The sequence below is a fragment of the Rhynchophorus ferrugineus genome, unplaced genomic scaffold (assembly GCF_030347505.1).
Source record: "Rhynchophorus ferrugineus isolate W39M unplaced genomic scaffold, kcgeb_rfMv2 rfM1, whole genome shotgun sequence".
Taxonomy (NCBI): Eukaryota; Metazoa; Arthropoda; class Insecta; order Coleoptera; family Curculionidae; genus Rhynchophorus; species Rhynchophorus ferrugineus.
In genome coordinates this window covers 76,784,872-76,802,916 of record NW_027472580.1, presented here as the reverse complement: position 1 = coordinate 76,802,916, position 18,045 = coordinate 76,784,872, and the positions used below count along the sequence as shown (strand labels likewise).

Sequence of the window (18,045 nt, the reverse complement as noted above, 5' to 3'; positions counted from 1 at the left end):
ACAACAATGTTACACTTCAGCATTGAAACTCTCATCACCTAAATGGGAGTAAGGGCTTGTTAACTAATTCACACCAATTAAGGTATTGACTCAATGTTCTACGAGTAATTGTCAAAACTTTGTAGATATTCCAAATTAAACTTGAAAACCTGAAATAACTTACATAAAGATAAAGCGAAATAAGCAAAATTTCTTATATTTTAATACCTAAATCAAAAAGATTATCATCAAGGAAGGTATATTAGACCAGAGGTAGAGAGTACTGTTCCTCTACAGTATATATAGTGTTTTGGGTACCAGAATAAACAAACACAAATATTACTTACTTCACTAATAATTTATAGATTTGAACTGTTTCCTAAAGAAGAAACAGAAAGGAAGACCGCTCTAGAATTCTTTGTATTTTGATGGTTCTGTTAGCTTTTCTTTCCCTCCATCGGCAGCTGACGGCTTTTAACGTTCGCTGAACTGGCACGAAATCGAATGTAGAAGTGGGTAGACCCGACACGCGGTAAATTCAATTAAAATATTGCAAAATGAGTTACGGTCGATTTTGTAATACGCTAGGCTAGTCGGGCGAATTCGTAGTGGATTCGATTGTTTATTTATTTACGGGCATATCAGCTTCCGTGCGGGATTGTCTCGTAGGATTATATTGTTACGCTCTTTTTGTAATTGCATCATAATCTTTTTATTAATCCTAATCTCATTACTGCTTACAGCTTTTTATTTGACCGGTGATATTGTCGAAATGAATTAATTTGTTTAAATGCACTCATATATGGAAAACCGGACATCGGATGTCAGAGTCAGTTATTCTTCCTGTTCTGGTTTCTTTTCAGTCTGATGTTGCTTAGTGTTCGTTACTCCCCCATTACATGTTATTAACTAACTACATAGTTAACATCCCTAAAGTTGAAAGAGTAAAATCGTTGTTCTATGTGGATGATGCTACCTTCCATTTACACTCTCAATCATCTGAACACATAGGCCTCGAACTCCAACAGCAGCTAAACATAACAATTAAATGGCACACATTTTGGAAATTGTAAATTAAACCACAAAAAAAAACCAAGCGATACATTTTCTGAAACCAATCTACTTGCACTGATCCCTTTTCTCTTCAGGCTACGATACGTTCCATTTTACATAAGTACATAAGGGAATGCACATATACATGTTGCACATTATGAAACAGTACACTCATTTGTAGTTAAGAAAGCTTTATACCATTCACGAGTCATTCTTGAACCATCCTTTGGGTTTCTTACCGAAGTCCCGATTACAACCCGTAAATTGTACACTGCAAATTTGAATAACAAAACTCAAAAAAGTGCTCAGTTAAGGAACACATTTAGATACTCAGATTACAATGGTTTGGATATGTCTGTGAATCGAGCCTTTGGCTGGAGGACGCAGCCGACTACTCCATGGAAAGACATGGATCATCGAAATCGGTTCGCAAATTAACATTGTCCGATGCCAGAATAGCTGAAGCTAACTCTAACGAGATTTAGTGACGGATATTTGTGAAGTTCTGTGCACACCTCGAGCGCCTGCTATGGATTGATGATGGTGATGATGACGAAACTGTTTTATTACAACTAATCCTTTTAAAGTTTATTAAATCATTTGAGCGTGTAACAATTTTTTATTTTAAAACATAAACATATAAAATGAAAATGTTATATATAATTTATTATTAGTTGAAATTAGATAAAAACAATAATTATGGACACGGAACCAAATGGTTCAGCTTCCTAAACCAGAACGAAATACATTTCCATACCAGATAATTTGTTTTATCTCCACAATTCCCCAGCCTCCTCGTTATTTTCCAGTATCAAAATAGACAAACCATTTGCACGGGCTAATGGGTTAGGTGTCGTACCGAGCCAATCCGGCCACCACCACCCCCTTCGTCGCCACACGTCCGTGCTCGCCGTTCCTTTCTTCACTCCATCGCGCACTTTTTCAGCTCGATGCGACCTGTGCGCACGGGTGGTCACTAATTAAGATTCAGACCGATTGCAATTGTTGCTAACGGTATGGCACGCCATCAGTCGGTACTGCCTCGAACCTAGCCGTACCTAGAACGAACGAAAAAGGCATCGGGACCGATCGCCGCCATCGTTATGACCGATGACTGAAAATCTGAACCATCTCGGTTTGGATTAGCTCTTTGTGCGGTCGTGTCCATCTTCGATTTCTCGTCGGTTTCTAATTGTCTCTCTTTAAGCTGGCGTCCACTTTTTCCTTCATTTTCGATGGCTCTAAGCTATCCGGTTAAATAGAGCAATGAGTCTACAGAACGTACACTACTGATGAGACCCATCTATCATCAGTAATAAAAAATAATTAATGAAAATTGTTTTCTTTATACGCATATCTAAATAGATCAGAGATTATGTATTGGTTTTCATTCAAAAGACATAACTTACACATTAAAATAGTAAAAAGAATAAAATATATTCAAATTATTAAGTATACCAGGGTATGATGATACATACACTTTTATCGAGATTTTATTGATACCTGTTACATCTGACAACATTAATATTTACAAAATTAATGAAGTTATTTTAGAAAGAAATCTAATAGCAATACACCAGTATAGGTTTATTAACAATCATTAGCAATTAATCAGCGTCCGCTTAAGCTAGAGAATAGATAGCATTAAAAAGCATATGAAGATAAAAAAGTCTTCTATAGGGTTCAGCATGACAGTCTCATATACTACAGAAAATATTACCAAAACAATACACTTACATTATTGCCAGAATGTTTAGAGTCAAACAAGAGGAAGCCTACTACTCTACAAGAAAAGATGCTAAAGCAAATGTACCACAAGGAAGTGTATTGAGGCCAATTCCTTACCTACTCTACACATGTGATATACCACAAATAGAAAATATCACGATGGCTGCATTTGCTGATGATTCTTGCTGTTGAGACAATAGCTAAGAACCTACACAAAATTAGAACAGGCAAGTGACAATATAAATAATTGGACCTCAACCTGGAAAATAAAATTTAACGCCACCTGTAATATAAAGACATAAAGACCAATAACAATAAATAATATTATCATTTGGGAATGACACTTGATTGCAAATTTCGCTAGAAGGAAAAGAAAATAACTTAAATTGAAACATAGGAAAATGTATTGGTTAATTAGAAAAAAAGCCACAGTTATGAGTACATAATAAATTACAATTATACAACCAAATAGTAAAACCTATATAAATCTACGGATATTAATTATCGGGAAGTTCCGCGAAAAGTAGTATACATATAATAAAAGTTTTACACGATAAAGTCCTAAGAAGTGTAGAAACTATACCCGGATACTTCTGGGACTGATTTCTTACACCGTGATCTTCAGATACCGATTGGCAATGTTACTCTGGAAATCAAAAGAATCGCAAAGAATCATGAAGAGAGACTCCATTCTCCAAACACACAGACACAGAAGCAGACCCAAAAAAAAGCATAAAAATTGTTCGCTGCTGTTCGATATTTACTGATGTTAAATTCAAATTCAAATTGTTGCGTAAATAGAGTATGCAATCGATAATAGATGAGTATTTAAATTGATCACCCATCCGTACCATAAGTGATATACCACTTAAAGAAATTGCTCAAAAAATTAAAGCTTAAAAGACTCGAACGTCGATTTTAACGTCGTCTGTTATATATAGTTTGTTCGAAGCTATTTTGTACATACGTCATCTAAATTTGTGATATCAAAACGCCGCAATCAACTTTTTTAAGTTTTAGTTCAGTTTGGCTTTGTCATAGAACAAAATTCTAACCTAAATAAAATAATTGAACAAAAATGTTATCAAATATATTTAATTTTTACATTATAGTACATCTAAAAACTACAGTTAATTATACAGCCACAATAGTTTATAGATTAGAGTTATATCATGTTATCACTATTACTTTCAAGAATTTTGCATACGATTTGTATTGCATACGACTTGCAGAGAGCATTGTGTCTCCTTTTAACCAGAATAAAATGAGAAGGAAAATATTGCCTGATTCTAAAACGAATTTACAAATTGCGACAGGCATAATACATCTTGATGACGTATGTACAAAAAAAAACTGTAGCGATAGGCGTTGACGATTTTATTTTATCGTTTTCAAAGAAATATGAATAAGACCGTTGGTTCAAAATACAAGCAAATGTACTTTTTTGGATGAATTGCTTAGTAAACTCCATATTGAATGATGTCTAATGAATTATTATGCTTATTTACACGACCTTTATTACAAAAATTCGTTTTGTCACTATATATTACATTTTTCGTGTTGGCCAAGTTAAATTCATATTTTATAGAAAAATTTAAAAGAAAGAAAAGAAAGGGTTTTAAAAAGAAAAACGTTCATACTCTTTAATTTTTAAATAAAGTTTGACGTTAGTGAAAATTTAAATGAAACAACTATGTTTAATCCATAATTTATTGGTTCAACTACGGAATACATAACTATTTAAAAATATCGATATAAATAAATATAATTATTCGTTACCAAATATTTTTTATGCAGAATTGCCGAAATGAAACAAGAATGATTTAGCTGGCTTGGCTGGCGCAGTGGTAAAGGCGACTGGACGTTCCACCTATGATATGATAGTCGCGGGTTCGAATCCTGCAAAGGCATGATTGCAAATGTATGTATATGATTGTTTAATATTTGTGATTGTCCTAGGCAAGAGTACAAAATCCGACAAGGAAAATAATTCCAGTCACGCCAGTAACCAGGCTGGGTAAAACCGGATGTCTTCTGAGATGATTTCTAAGTTGGTCACTTGCCAGTCAGTAGGCTTGATGCCGGGGACCGTGGGTTGGAGCCCACGTTAAACTGTAGGTCCAGTCCAGATAAATGATTTAATACAGATTTCTTATATCATAATGAAAAAAATAAGAAAACAGAAAATTATAAATTAAGAAAAACAGTAATAATGTAGATATTTCGTGAACAAACTGTTAATTATACTATACCATATTTAGTTTAGAGAACGAAGTGTTTTTTCTAATATCCAAGAAAATTTTTTTATGCCAACTCTAACCATTACTTTATTATAATTTATTGAGCATCGATGTTAAAAATAAAACATAAAACGTTAAACCAATTTAAACCAAATTAAATAATTCCATTTCTTGTACGGTGTGTGTTCTAGTCGGGACGTTCGCAAGCCATTCCTGTCGCTGTAATTTTGCGTAAAGAGTTTCCTCGTAATGCGGAAGACGACCTGTCCGTTCTGAAGAAAATTGCGAGTTTATTTTTATATGCATTTCATTACATCACGGCGGGTTTTAATAGCGATCGTTCCCTTGAAACAATTACGCGAAAATTAGATGTCATAATCTTTAAGGTGAGCGCTGTTAAAAGTGGCGATAGAGTCGCGCCAGAAGTGTCCGACATCCGACGTCGTCCTTTCCAGAAATGGACAAGTATCGCTGCTCGCGAAATAAAGTTCTTATAAAGACCGGACCGCATATTTATCCGAACGATAGCAGGAGAAACTGGACTCCTGCCGTACGACGACGACGACGACTACGACGGCAACCACGAGAACGAAGCAGGAGAGGCGAAGGCGAAGACGGAGAAGAAGAAGAAAAACCAACTCATTAGCGATCGAGACCGCATCGGCCATATACAGAAGGCAGAAATCCAGTCATGGAATGTGGTCCACTAATAAGAACAATTAAAAGGCATAGTGATTCAAAGATGGACACGACCCCACAGAGTGGACGCATCAGAGATGGTTCAGATTTTCAGTCATCGGTCATAACGATGGCGGCGACCTGTCCCGATACCTTTTTCGTCGTCCTGAGTACGAGGCGTGAATTGAAAGTTCCCAGATTGATATTGGCAGCCACCGCTCTCGCGCAAATAAAGCATAACTCGTCCAAGGCGAGGTCTTAAGTTTAGTTCTTATACTTGTTTCGGTTTCAACCGTGTTCCATGTACATAAATATATTTCGTATGGATTTTTTATTGAGAATAACTTTTCAAAAAATAATTGAGTCGTCTATTATTTATTGGAGTTGTTCATATGACATATATTCATTAGAAAACCCAGAGCAATGCGTTTATTGTTAATAGAACTAATAAACATTAGCTAACTTAAAAAAAAAGAAAACAAAACGTGTTTGGTGCTGTGATAAAATATATATGTTAACAGAAATTTCCGAAAGAGATCTAAGCCAATTTAATGAGCCAAATGAAGTCCATAGCACATCTGTTCTAATGTTTTTAAATTTACAAATGGATAAATGAGACTAAATGAAGGTATGCAGCCACACCATAAAAGATCATTGCTGTTGGAGTCACATTTACTACATGTTTCGGACATTATTTGAGAGCACAGATATAATGCAAGGTAGCATGTTTCAAATTTGCTGAACTTCCACGTCAAAAAGTAACTAAACGAAACATATTGCCGCATAAATGTGACGAATCCTTTCATCTTTAAGCTCTTTAAGCATAACCATATGGAAAACCTAAGGATAGCCATAAATTTAGAATAAACCAGTAAAAATATATCTCTTTCTATGTCTATCTATCTATATCTCTTTTATATGGCTTCCCATACACACAGGAGTCTAGGTCCATGAATAGGCGGGCCTTCGAACTAGCTTCTGCAGAGTACCGTTCTCCACCTGGAGTAAAGATTTAGATAATCATCTAACCACAGCCTGAAAATCTAGACCTACTGAACTGCGACCTGTTAGATGGAAACAAATTCTGGGATACTAAGAAGAACCACTATGGATTCCCTTGCAATTCCCCAAACTAATTAATTAAAGCTTTTAACCCGTGATTTCGGTTCACCAAATATCAAACTACGTTCTTAGCTATTTATCGGCTTTATTCACCAATTGTAATTGCATTACAAATTTAACTATTATTTTTCCTTTATTAGTGATGTATATTGATATAAAACATTAGTTCAAAGAGAAAGAAAAGAGAGATTTCAAATCTTTTCTCTCCTTTTGTTGCTTTGTGAAATCAGTCAACTCTACCTAATCTAATATTTTACTTTGTTTTTCCAGATGCCCCATATATTCCCCGCAAAAGCATCCCAACTTTACCCGCCTCAAATTGAGATACTGCAAGCTTACGCACGAGTATCTATCTATTGAATATTGAACCACCAGGCAAAGCTAATTTCCAAGCATATTCTTCTTACCAAGCAACCCTTACAGCAAAGCAAGAAGTCAACTGAACCTTGGAAAGGAAAATCATTTTAAGGATATATCAGTAATTATAACATACAGTAAAAAACCATATTAATGGATCAAAATTATATAAGAAATAAAATATTGTCTGTTCACGCACTATCTTAGGGAAGCGAAAGTGTAAAAGAAAGAAGCCAAAGAGATTTTTGCTTTCAAACTTTTCAAAAAAAAAAATCATTTTATTATTACAGCAAATGAGAATGTTATCGCCCAAAAAGCCTTTGAAAAGTAATCTATTTGGCCGATGATTGGGACAGTTGATAACAACACATTTGATATACTTATATTTTGATGAAATTCGTGATCAGTACATACTGAATTCGCCTATAAGCAAAACTATAAATATGAATAATGCTATTTTCCCATACAGTAATAATAATACTTGGGATTAATTTTGACGCAAAACTTACCAAACAAATTATCGACAATTCATTCCTACATAATAAGTATTAAATCCTATGTGGACCTATGGAATTCAGTTATGGACAACTTCTGCGAAAAGTAACATCAACATAATACTAGTATTTCAGAATAAAACTGTGAGAAATATTGTGGATAAATCCAGATACTATAATAACTACTTACACCGAGACCTTCGGATTCCAACTGTCATAGAGGAAATTAACAGATGCAAAACAAACGTTAATTACGATATGAGGAAAGACTTCACTAACATGTAAACACTGAAGTGCTCTTGGATAACAATGAACTAGGACCCAGAGTCAAGAGAACCAAACAGTGTGACCTTATGTAGTTGTGTAGTGAACTAACTAAACTCACTTTTATTTTATTAGTGAAGAAATGGTGAAGTGAATAGTGAAGAAGTGGCCCATGTGTCCCTCTTAGATAAGTACCTAATTTTAAATCACTGTAGACACGCATTGTAAGTTAGTTGGCAAGGACTACTAATAATATATTAATAAATAAAAAAAATAGCAGTAAAAGTTGATACAACAATTTATTATCAAGCTTACCCTATATCAACAAATTGTACTTCAATGCTCGGGTACTAACCTGAAACAAACAAAAAACAATAAATAATGTAATAAAACACTAATAATAATATAGTGGATATTGACCCGTTTTATCTAATATGAAACTAAATATCTATTTTGGAAGTCAATAGTCATGAATTAGCCCGACATAATTCAAAGTAATACGGAACAAGTCCCATTACAAGTCCGAATCGACTAGCGACGACTTATAAATGCAGGGCTGCCACAGTAATGTCGCAAATCATGCCTTGTTGTAAGAAACACAAAAGTCCATTCGGTTTGGCAGTGGTATCGGACGGTTGAATTACGACGTTACCCACCCTTACCAGATTCATTTCTTTTATACGCGAGCCAACTACCACTCGTACATCAGACTGGTAACTAATGAAATATGAACGTATAACTTTCCCTGGCCACCCTCTCCGATGGAAAAAAGGAGCGTGTAAGACAGAGCGAGCGAATATCCAGCACGAGTTCGCAAAAGTTTCCAAGCCAGCAAAGAAGATGACGACGGACTGAGCGAGGGGTACAGAGACGAGGAAAAAGTCGAACGCCGATAAATATTCCGGGCGTACAATAACTCCCAACTTCTGAAACTTTGAAAAGAACTCCGTAGATCATCAAGCGCGCCTTCGTCCCTCGACCATCACCACGCCACCCCCTTATTCGGGTTCACTAAAATTCATATAAGCTAATTTAGCGTCGGTTTAAATTCCAAATTAGCGTCGTGGAGATGGTGCAACGGCAGTAAGTTCTCATTTTCTCGCACCCCGTCGTTTCAAGTTCTCTTCCTTGGCGGCGGCGGACCCTTCCGCCACCGAGGGAGGGTCAGAACGACAATTAAAACACCATACGTTACAGTTTAGGGTGATTTATGAGGGTTAGAAGCGCGAGATGGTGTGTGGGTTTGAAAAAGTACAGTTTCACAGCTAAAATGAATAAGCAACTAATGCCTGAGACAGTAAGCTATATATAATTAGGTTAGATCTTGTCTCTGATACGTTACATTAATGAATCTAAAACAAGGGAATAGAAACTCGATTTTCTTTAGAAGTGGTATTAAAGTACTAGTATTAAAGTTCTAGTTTATTGATAAGTGATACGTTTACAAAAATATGATGTCAAAATTAATTTTAACCCATATGTTAGCACTGTGTACTAACTCTGTAACTGTCCTCTATACCAGTATTTATCCATCATCTATCATTTAGTTTCTTTACAGTGCTTGAGTACATTTGGTAATGACTTTTATAATGAATAAAAATATCTCAGAAAGAATGTTAATGTGAATATGTTGCAGAAGGCTTTTGATAAACTAGCTCATTTATAACTCATGATTTATGTATTTATGTACATCATTCAAAAGCAGTCCAGATTTGTTTGGATAATTAAATTTAGATAAAAACTAAAAATTTGTGCTTTATTGATCAATTCCTGGTACTTTGTTTAGTGTTAGTGTTTTTCTATTGTTTTATTAACTTAAATCATGTTTATGTTACAGTACATATGCATAAATTGATAATATATAAAAGCTATAGCTATACGTTAAATAAAAGTATGTTATCATAATACTTATATCTTATCATAAAGTTTTAACGAACTCTTCCCTTTCTGAGGATGTTTGCCAACACGCTTTTTGTCCCATAAGAGAAAATTCTTGATGATCTTGCTAAAAAATATAACTTATGCGTATCAGTAACTACACTTTATGGATACCCAATTTCAATCAGTAAAATAGTTCCGCATCCATCCCAACGATAGATTAAAAGGGGATATCGTCCAGATAAAAAACTGACCAGATCATATTCAAAATGAAAGAGCGGTGCTGGTTAGTCGGAAGATAGATCAAAAATATTGATTTGTCAATCCATAAAGTGCTTAAGACGTAATACATGAAAATGTATTCTTTTGTCGAAAAACTATCCTGAAAAATTTCGTAACCGGAATTACATCGCTGCTCAAAAAATACATTGAAAAGGATAATACTGGTAACAACCAATAACTGGAGAATTAAAACAAAATTTATATATCAGGGCTCCTCTAGTATAGCCTCTGAATATTTTATGTCACATAGAAAAAGAGAATGAGATTGCTGAACTTCCTCAATATAACTACGTCAGATTACTTCGGATCAATACGAAATATTTTGGAATGTTTTCAATAGATCCCAGATAAGAAACAAGACGACATGTTTTATTGTCGTCTTCTAGACTGTGTGTATGTATCCTCGACAAGTAGAACATTATTTGCATACGTCACAATGAGCAGCGTGGATAATCGCGAACATGAAGAATGGCGTTCCTCGTTGGCTACCTTGATGCCTGACCTCCGAAACACACCCGTAAAATGTGGCGGGGATTGCGCAGCCAATTTCACTTAATTGAATCATTAACTTTATTACGGATCGCTCGTAGCGCAATTTTAAATTGACGTTATAAACAACCTCCCGAAAATCGACTCGAAAGAGATTTAGCCATTAAGGCAGTTTCATTATACGCGATTATGTATTATGCAAACTTTCGACTTATGTATCAATGGAAAAAACGGTAATTTTTTTTCGTGAAATTACTGGCATTCGGAAATACCCGAATGGAATTTGATATAATTATGGAATACTTCATGTTTCATCGTTATTTCTCAATTGGGTGTTTATCTTAATATACTTGATTATTGTTCAAAAATGATGTGTTAAGAATGTTCACGAAATATTGTTTCACATTTATTACTTAACACTTGACCAATACTGAAAAATAATTGTGCGATAATAACATATGTGTAATAAGTTTGTGTCTGCTAGTCGCTATTATTACTTTTTGCAACAATACATTGTCTTATTTAATCAATTGACGTCGATAGATATCTACAGTAAAATTTTCATTCGGTTTTAGTAGTTTGTAATACACTACACTTTACTGATTTCACCATATAAACAACAGTAATACTTTATGGCCATGAATATTTCGCCTCGGTGTCGGTGTGAATGCCTCAAGCAACGAAATCGTGATGTTTAAACGCCTTCTGGATCTTTTCTATGATATGTAAACCTCTGAAAACAATTGAATCATCAACTGCTAAGGTGATTAAAAGTGCTTCGGCAGCAGATTTCTTCAAATTAAACAACAAAAGTAATGGATGTTGAAAATGTAATTTTGAGGGATCCACAATTAGCGTTTGTATAAATTTGATATCTCAGTAACAGTAAATGAAAAACCATCGAATTTAACAGTTAGGTAAGTTCGAAAATTGTTTACATTGATACTTTGCATTTTTACCCATGGATATTTCTGAACAAAATAGATGCAATTGCTCATGTACAGAAGAACATTCCAGATATTAATTTGAAATATATTAATGAAAATCACCAGACATTTTACTAAAAAACGAATCCAAAAACTAATTTCTTAGGTAAATATATTTCTAATTATATTATTTGTATTAAATATAATAAGTTTAGAATGATATATTGACATTAACTTTTATTCAAGAAACTAAATGATGTTATGCATCAATGCCATCAGGTACAATCAAGTCACAATCAAGTACAATCAGTAAAACAAGCTTCCCAAAATCTCTTACTTCTAAAAATGATAGTATTTTTCATAAGTTACCAAACCAAATCAAATTGTCAATAATGAATATTATTGAATTATTATGTTATTATTATTATTATTATTATTATTATTATTATTATTATTATTATTATTATTATGACATTTGCCGGAAGCTGTTCGTTTGTAGAATCAGAATTGGCAGCGAAAACTCAATTATACTATACCGCAAGTACTATATTTAGCCCCATTAAAATTCTGGCTATTCTTGATTCGATTAAGAAGTTTGAAACCAAATCAAAGAAAGGCTTCAACGGTCTTTCCAGGAATAGAACTCTACAAGTATTAAATAGTATTACGGATTATGCTATTAAGTTTTCTGTTGATGAAAATATAAAATTATTATAGAAAAACATATTTTAAAAAACCGTAATACTTTTTTCCTGCATAATAATGTAAATGTGACTTTTAAGGCTGACAAAGTGCGGATACCGAAGAGAAAAAATGAACAAGAAAATCGAGAAGATGAAGAATCAACAACGGCGGATTCCCCAGGTCCTGGACGGGATTAATATAAGAGGATTCCCGTGGCGATGACGTAGCCGCGCGGATCGTCATAAATCGATCAATCGGCCCGGCCGGGGGAGTCGTAACTCCGACGATTTCCTCCATAGTCCAGGTCACGTTCTCGATATCGATAAATAAACGATATGGTCTGGAAACGCGTGCAGAACCGCGTGGACATAAACATGCCGGTCGCGGCCCTGGAAGGAGTTCATTAATGCAACTCTGGTTTCGTTTTGGTGAAACGGATCGGGCCCGCGGCAGCCCGACTTAAATGATGACTTTAAAATTGCATTTGCATAGCCTATCGGTGCATTAAGTCTCTTCGCCGCGACTGAAAGGCGAAAAAATCGACTCTTAATTTAGGAATGGCAATTGCGTCTTCATTTCGACCCGTGTTTATGGCCATTGGCTACGCGCCGGATAACGAACGAGCCAACATTGATTTTTCTTCTTAATACGCTTTATCAAAATATGAATCTACCACAGATATCCTCCATCCTACTGTACTCAATATAGGAAACACACTATTTTTTTGATTAGAAATCTTTGATTAGATATTTTTTCAATATAATTTATTGTGCCTTATATATATAGTATATTGTAACAAAAGAGATAGATGACGTATATATATAAAGACTTTTGAGTTCTATGTATGTACTAGGTAAACCAATTTTTTTGAATTTTTTTTTATTACTCTTCGTGAGTCCACAATCTGCCCTATTGGCAATAAGTATTTCTTATGTCTATATTATATATACATGGCATGTAGAAAATCACTTCATTAAGCAATCTTCTGTATAAAATATTATCTTAATTAATTAGTCCTATTCTAAAGATTATTCTAAAGTCTACATATGTCCAGTAATCAGATGAGGTGGTGTTAAATGTTTTAGTCTACGCACTTCACTATCACGTCGCATATTTAGCTGATTAGCGAGTACATTGGGATGCACTGACACTCTTTCGAAGTACTTCACACAAACACGTTATAGGCTCTAGAGGAATATCGCGTTGTATCACTTTATTTGAAATTTCTAATTGAATTTTTTTTTTCATTTTTTAAATGAAAAAACAAATTTTTAGTTATAAAATTTATAGTACAAAATTTATAGTAATCCAATCAGTGTAGTAGTTTTCTAGAAACATAACATTTACATATAATGTCATTGTTATATATAATAACATTTCTCTATAACTATGACATTTTTCGTTTGATGAAAATCTTTTGCCACAAAAAATGCTTTTCAAGTGAAATAGAAGCTATACTTGAAAAATAAGCTGAAAATTGAAATAAATCGTACTTGATTTCTATGTAATACAAGCACATATTAGTTTGATGGAATGATTTTTTTTCTTTGGGCCTTTTTGAAATATTTTTACTTCAAATTATAATAATTGATTTAAACGATTACAACAATAATAATATAAGTTAATTTTTTAACCCATCTGGAGTAAAACAATACTTTCTAAACACGAACTTATTTCGAAGCCTTAAGCTGATTGCTTTAACTCACCTTAGTATCAAGTCTACAAATTAATTTTAATTAATAAGTAATTAAGGATGTACAATACATTGTATTACTGTGTATTAAATGGCATCAGGTACATTTGTAAATACTACCTCAAAATATAAACAAAAAATATATGACCAGCAAGCTCTATAAATATCAACATCTGAATACTTATTTCTACGTTTAAAAGTAGTGATTTTAACACAGAAAACAAAGAGCATTTTGGGCTGCCAAAAATTGAAGACAAGGGTTTGAAGGTATTACTCGATGAAATCATCATAGAAGCTCTTGACTGTGCGAAAAACAAGCAACATTGCTCGTATTGCAAGGACACAGGAAATGTTATTCTTCAGCATGACAACGCTCGATGACATGTTGCAAAACCGGAGAAACTAGAGTATTTTCCATACTTTGTTCCGTCTGTGAGTGCTTTTCACTTCTTAATAAAGGTACCAAAAATGGGCCCTTTCATGGATAGCCTCGAAAGATACATCAATAATAATTAATTTATTAATACTTTGAATAAAATGCATTGCACAGATTTTTCACAAGAAAAGTTCAAATTAAAAAAATCCTAAATATCTTACTCATATCTTACTCAATATCACGTAATTCAATATCACAACAATATACCACAATGTTATCGATTCTAACTAAAACGGAATAATAATTGACAAGGCGAATATTTATTAATGATAATAAGACGGTGAATAAATAAATGATCCAACAGATGGAATGAAATAGATGCACAGCTAAATATATATGTGAATTTTAAGTAACCTACTTGAAATATAACGTATCCCATCTCATATATGCTTAACATTATCTACGAAAGCGTACGTGGTATGGTATAACTGAGTCTAGGGTTTCACTACATGAATTTATCTCATATTTAACAAGCCGCATTATCATAAGAATTCAAAAGAATGTTTTCCATTCGATATATTTTATAAGTATTACAGTTGGCTAAAAAAATCTACCTATCTGACATTTGCCCACCATAAACCAAAAATAATAGTTGCCGACTTCGTCAAGCTAAATATATTTGTTTGTAAGATTCTGAAATGAGGCCAAACTTGGAAGAATCACACATTTGCAAAATGTGAACAACTTTGTATATTTGAACATATTATATATTTTAGAGTACTCCGATGGCAGCCAAATAGTTCCTCAGTTGTTCAAGGTTCTTCAATTGTAGAAGTTGTTTCATGAATCCCTTTAGGCCAAAGAGTCGTCTTTGGAGGGCGTGCCCTTGGCATTCCACTAGGATGTGTTTGATGCTCAGCGGGGATCTAAATCTATCACAGATGACCGAACTTTCGCCTTTGAGTAGAAACTCGTGAGTCAGCCGGTAATGGCCTATTCTGAGTCTGGAAAAAATACCCAATATACGGCTGTTAAGTTACAAAAGTTGAGATCTTAGTAAAACTCCTCTTTTACCTCGCACAATTTTGTTATTGATAATTAGGTCCCAGTTTTTTATAAAAAGCAGTATGATATGTATTCAGATCCCTTCTCCAGTATAGATAGTTTTTAAAAGTGATCCTTCCCTTTTTCCAGCAAGATGGTCGGCTCTTTCGTTACCTTCTAATTATTCCTTCATTGTTGATGTATATGCAGCTCCTGTACATTCATTGTTTTTAGATCCGTCAAAAATGTGGAGCGCTTCACGATTTTGTCCGTCATCCTTGCGCAAGGGACATCTTCTCTGTATCGTTCCAATTTTTAGTATATGTACCGCCAAAGCGTGTACAAATATTATGAGGAGTGTTAATACAACTAACAATAAAAATATTTATAGCAGTTACACCAACACAATTATGTATTTTAAAATACCGAAAATCCAGCAGAACAGTCCTGAGTATTGTAGGTACACAGGACTGATTATTTATATCGAGACCTTCAGATACTCACTGGCATTCAGGAAATCAAGATAATTGCAAGAAGATATTAGGAGAAACTCAATAAAAGAGAAATTCTCATATAAATACTGAAGAAATCGAACTCTCGGATAACACCAGAACGGGACACAGATTCAAAAGAATCAAACCATTTGATCTTGTGTAGTGTAGTATGGTGTAGTTACTAGAAAAACAGCTGTGTTAATACAGAAAATGTATTACACCAGATGTAAACCTAGATTTAAGTTATTGTAAATACAAATGCTAGGTTAGTCGGCGACGACTAGTAACAATGTAATCAGTTTAAAAAATTTAAAAATAGCGAATTGATCAGACCTAGTAACAATTGAGAGTGAATTGGTGGTTTATGATAAAATCATAAAAATAAAAGTCTCTTTTGATTGCATGTGGTTTGAAGCCTGAAGAAATTAGAATAGAAAAAAAGCAAATTTTACATTGACTTCGATTTCACTTACAATTTTTCGTTGCTACAAAAATTTATTAAAATAAGATAAATAAATGAAAAATCTATGCTTTTAATTTTAGCATTATCTCCACCCATATTATTTTACAACGTACGAAAACCACGAGTTGACTGAGATAACTTTCGGCCATGTTTCTTTACCACCCACCTAACTTTCACCCTAGGTGTCTTCGTCTGACATATTGCCCGCGTCCAGGGGAGGCCCCGAGTGATTTATCGCACCTCCGAGAAGGGTGTGAGTGGTTTTCCATAAGTCACCTGGGCCGATCGAGAGCGAAAACAGCCCCTAATCCCGTACGCCATACGGCCCAAATTCAAGACTCGTGGAACAGGATGTATTTAAAATAAACCTACCTGCGCAGCGAGAGGCAGTTGAATGATTTAATGATGGAGATAAATCGATTGGGATACGGACGAAATGGTTAGCAGTTACCGGTTTGTTTTGTTTGTCATTTTTTTTTCTCTGGTTTTCGATATTGTTGGACATGTGGGTGTTTCGTTTGTGTTAGAATAAAAGAAAAATGTTTTGCCTGTTTCACTTCTATATACAACAAAAAAAAACTAAAGAAGTTTTTAGAATTACATACAATTCTGCATCTTTGCAGGAGATAAATATAATTCAAATTTAATTAATGGAAGATCGGAAAAAACTCATTGACTTCACTGATTTGTCAAAGAAATTAATATTCAAAGGGAAATGGATAATTAGTAGTGTTGGGAACTATCGACTGTTTAGTAATTGACTACTTTTAACTATCGACTGTTTTCATTTGCTATTTTCGGTCCGACTGATTTTGTTACTATTTACTATCCACTGTTTTAGTCGTGTACTTAGTTACTATTTTTGGTTCTACTATTTTCAATCGACTGATTTTTAACGTTCTGGCTCTGTCGTCCTAGCCGCGACCTTGACAAAAATGTACCCAATTTATGCTTACATAGATTTTTATGTAATATATAGTTATGATTTTTTTGGTAGTTTGTGAATAACAATATAATGTATATTAATATAGCAGCATTTTGGAACGATATTTTTCAAGATTGTTAATGTAATTGAGTAAAAAGATTAAAATTGTGAATGATAAATAGTAACATACTATTGACTGTTTTTATGGAAATAATAGGTAATATTTCGATTACTCTCGGTTTTTGTTTTGTTGATTTTGTTTGAAAAAATATTTCCGTTCAATAATAAATAAAGCATTTACTTTATTTAAAAAGCTCTTTAAACATTTGTGGGGTATTATTCCAATCCATAGAAAAATTCTATTCCTTTTCCACAGAACATTCAAATATAAAAGTAATTCTACTTCCTTTAAAATCAAATTATTGATTGCATATTAATAATATTCAGTAATTTTTTTTTCTTTTTCTTTTTTAAAGTTAGTACGTGAAAGGATATGTACATCTACGTCTCGCTTATACTTCGTTGGACAATATAAGCACAAATAAAATTAATTGTTCCAAGCAATTATCTCCGTCCTTTCCTCTCTCACAATTTGTATAGAAAAGGGTTCGTACATCTTCGTCTGACATTACGAATTGAAAAAAAAAACAGTCGAACCGTACAATTGACTGAAAATTGTAATTACTACGTTCAGTCGCTAGTTTTTTTGACTATCGACTGTTTCAACTGATTTGCGAGTATCGACTGTTCCGACTGTTTTCAGTCGATAGTTCCCAACGCTAATAAATAGTCTCTAAAAGATCGTTTTTTATAATCACAGCCTATATTACATAAACAGTTCCTTAAATCTTTGGAAGTTCACATAAAACTAATAAG

The 18,045-nt window shown here is 33.8% G+C and overlaps 1 protein-coding gene and 1 non-coding gene across 3 annotated transcripts in view; both read right to left on the bottom strand.

Annotated features, from left to right (window-relative positions):
- The window catches only part of Ubx (ultrabithorax), a 349,089-nt gene that overhangs the window by 271,009 nt on the left and 60,035 nt on the right, over positions 1-18,045 (bottom strand). The gene's annotated exons all lie outside the window — the stretch shown is intronic.
- LOC143189410 (U6 spliceosomal RNA) lies at positions 15,529-15,630 on the bottom strand. The gene has a single exon (XR_013003865.1). It is a non-coding gene; the product is annotated as a U6 spliceosomal RNA (small nuclear RNA).